The sequence below is a fragment of the Rhea americana genome, unplaced genomic scaffold (assembly GCF_003343005.1).
Source record: "Rhea americana isolate MKP2758 unplaced genomic scaffold, rheAme1 scaffold_78, whole genome shotgun sequence".
Taxonomy (NCBI): domain Eukaryota; kingdom Metazoa; phylum Chordata; class Aves; order Rheiformes; family Rheidae; genus Rhea; species Rhea americana.
In genome coordinates this window covers 3,623,883-3,627,698 of record NW_028186956.1, presented here as the reverse complement: position 1 = coordinate 3,627,698, position 3,816 = coordinate 3,623,883, and positions in this window count along the sequence as shown.

Sequence of the window (3,816 nt, the reverse complement as noted above, 5' to 3'; positions counted from 1 at the left end):
CCGACCCTCCCGCCGGCCGCCCACGGCCCCCCCGGCGCTGCCCCGCGGCCCTCGGGCCTCCCGGCGCCCCAGAGGCCGGGCCGCGCCGGGCCGCGGGCCGCGCCGGGGGTGCTGGCGGGGTCCCCGCCGGACGCAGCGCCCTCTCTGCCCCCCCAGGGCGCGGAGGATGGGGCGCAGGTGGCCCGGGCACCTTCAGCAGCAGCTCCCTTGTTGTGGCGGGCGGCTTGGCAGCTGTCAAACCGTCTGGCAGAAACCGTGCAGGGCAGGAGGAAGAGTGGAAAAGTGTGTGGGCATGCTTAGTTACTCCTGTGTTGACTGGGGAAAAAAAAATAAATCATCAAACCACCGGCAAATGGTCTGGCGGCTGCACTCGAGGTGAAAGAGCAGTGTGGTCACGGGTGCAGTTTGGTTTTCAAGCAGATACGGAATGAGTATTTGCCGTTGCACCCATAAATCGGTAAAAAAGAAAGTCGTATCCCATTGCCTTGAAAACAACCTCCTTCTGAGAGGGAATGGTCGCAGTTCTCCACGTAAATGAGGCGTTTTAGAAACTAAAAATAGATGTTTAGGTTGCCTTCTTTGGTGTTATGCTCTCCTACACACATTTTCCCATGTCTGTTGTTGATTAGTTTTGCTTTTTAGGCTAGTTTTAGGCCCTAGTCATGCGAACGTGTACGCATGCGCTTAATGCTGTACATGTGAATGACTCATGTGCCTGAGGTTAAGCATGGGGCTTGCGTTTATAACGTCCTCTGGTYGGGGCCGTTGTACTTAGTTTTTGTTTGGACTCTTGAGCTCAGCTGTAGGGTATCATGGCAAAGAATGTGTAACAAATTGGAGAAAATTTTGAGAAAATCAACATAACTGAGTTTTGAACAGATTAACTCAGCTAAAATGTTTACGTGGTGCATGTTTAAAGAGAACTACAAACAAGAATGAATCCTTCAAATTCCCTTGAGTAGGAAGAATAAATTTAATCTTCCTCTTTTATACAGAAAGGAAACTGAGACAGACACAAGTAAATAGTGAGTCAGAATTAGAACTCCGGTACTTTGGATTCTCAGGGTTATGCTTTTTCCTTCACACAAATGTTTTTGAGCCAGAAAGGATGGTTTCCAGAGCATTTGGTGGCTTTCTGTACAAGCATGTAGCGGTCATATCCTCTGAACGACCTGGAAAAAGATACACAAAGAAAAGTGGCATCCTTTAGGAAACAGGTGTACATGCTTATTGAATGAAAGGCTGTGAAAATACCCTTATCCAATACTGCTTTCTCAAGTTCAACCCATTTCTGTAGTTGCCCCAGAGGTGTTTGTCAGCTGCGCAGGTGAAGGGAGATGATTCCTGCCATAGATCCCATGCCCTTAAAAATAGTTTGGGAGGTGTCGTGTTCTACACTTTGCTATTTTTAGGAGGTATTGAAGACTAATCCAGGATAAAAATCTAATTTTGTCACTTCTAATAATCCTTCAGTGGCAGAAAAATCGAACAGTAATTCATTTCTTAGGGAGTCTGTAGGGTGAAACAGGTAAATGAGCAATGAAAACAACAATATTCACTTAAATACAGTACAGGTATCTGCATTTATGAGTCTTGGGACCTCTTCAGATAATGGAGGTATGACAGTTGCCTCTCCAAATGGAAATTTCTGCAAAGGTGAGAGTGAGATAATATCATGTGTGCAAAGGGGGGAGTATTGGATAAATGAAAGGCAGCATATGTGTGAAAGTGAACTCCCCTATTGGTGGTCAYGAGCACAAGATTATTATAAAGGGGTCGAGCCTGCCGGGAAGAAATCACTTGAAGAGTCTCCCTTGTTTCACACATGTACACAGATACACTGTGTAGGAAGGCTCTGTTAATGCGAGTCACCTGCTACTGCTAATTAATGAATGTATGTCCCTTCCAAGCCCCATATGTATTCCTGTTGTTGTCCCTTCAGAGTGTTCAGCCTACCACCTTGTCCTTAAGAAGCAACAAGTTAGAAGGCATTAACAGGAGTGTGAATCCAGAATGCAAAAGGCAGACCAACACTGCGAACAATGATGAAAGATCAGTAATTTTGAAGTATAATTATATAATAGTAGCAACATCCAAAGGGAGACACTTTTCCTGTAGACACAACCTGCTTTGCAACATAATTATCTGCAAAAAGATCAGACTGAGAATTGCCCGCAAAAAGTCAGTTATCCCAGAAATGCCCAGTTTCTCCCCTGGAAAATGACAACCACCTCAGCAGCATCAGTAATAGCTTTTCATAAGAGGAAATAGGAATGACTTTACTGCTTCATTGGCCAACTTTGTAAATTAAGCTCTGCTTGTGATTTACTATCAGTGCAGCTTCAGATGTGGTAATGATAGAAAATGAAATCAATACCTAATGGGCTCAAACACCATAGAACTTTCCAAAAACAACAGAGATTATGCTTTGTGTTTTACTCTTCTTTTTTTTTTATTTTGTATTATTTTAAGGATATGGGATTTTTCAGATTGATGCACAATATGTTTTAAAAAATATACCCAGCTTAGTCCTAACCTGTTTCATTATGGTGCCCCTTTTCAGAATCTACTGGTKCCATAAAAGGAAGCAGTGACAAATAACAGCTCTCTGCACTTTGATCTAAGCAGCATGTCACATCAGTGCTCATTAAAAATTATATTAACTGATCCAACCTTGACTTTCTGAACTTGGGCTCCTGGGGTAGGTTATATACTCACATATATATAATGTARAATCTTTTAGAAAGGCAGCTCTTGGCCATATTGACAAAAACATCATGGGGTCAAAAGCATTTAAAAAATGAAGCTTGCAGGCCAGCAGAAGTTTTCACGTAAAGTAGCCATTTTGAATAATAACCTGATGGGAAATGTGCTTTGTGGCTGGAGCCCTCTGCAAAAGCATTAAAATAGAAAGAACGCTAACTTATTGGTCTTGTTGTATGACACTTCAAAGATCTGAGCATATCAGCATAGCACTTGTCTAGCTAAAGTGCAGGCTGGTTGGCTGGCAGCCAATGCCAATCTTGTGGTGAAAGATATTTAAAATAGAGACTTGATGGGAAAGAATGGAGACAGTGATCATATGGGACACTTTACTCTATGGAGAAGAATGAATTGGGGTAGCAATCTTGAACTCAGTTATGCCTTGGCAGTGCCACAACGATGATTTGCTAATGGCTAAATTATGTTTTTAAAAAACAATACATTCTTTTGAATAAGTCAGAGGAGTGAGACATAAAGATTTATTAGAAAAGAGTGAAGTGACTAATTCACAAAGAATCAAAAGTCTGTCAGATTTCTATCTATGAACTGTCCATGACAAATTCATCAAAATAAATGAAGAGTTGGAGGGAAGTTTTCCTATATGTCCAGCTTAAGTCAGAATCCACAAAACCAGCCTAGAGCCTGTCTGATACATAGAAATAGATGCTATATGACTTCTTATTTGGGCTTYGGCTGTTTGAGAGAGAAGTTAAACTGTTTTACAATGTACAACAAATGACAATCATTTTGTTTCTCCATTCAAGCTGGACTGAGCAATCTATAGTTTATGGAGTATAGCAGGCTTTATCCGTTACTGCAGCTATCATTTTTGTATTTTTAGAATAAGATGCAGATTTTATTCTTTGCTAGCAAAGGTAACTGAAAGTGCCTTTGACAGGATGTTCTACATGTTAGGCTTACAAACTTGTGCAAAACATTTTGTATTCCTACACTGGAGACTTGATCTTCAGTGTAGCCACTAGAGCTAATRCAATTTTATGATCTTCTTAACGGATGCTGAATCTGGTTTCAGTTTTCTAAACTAAAAACATG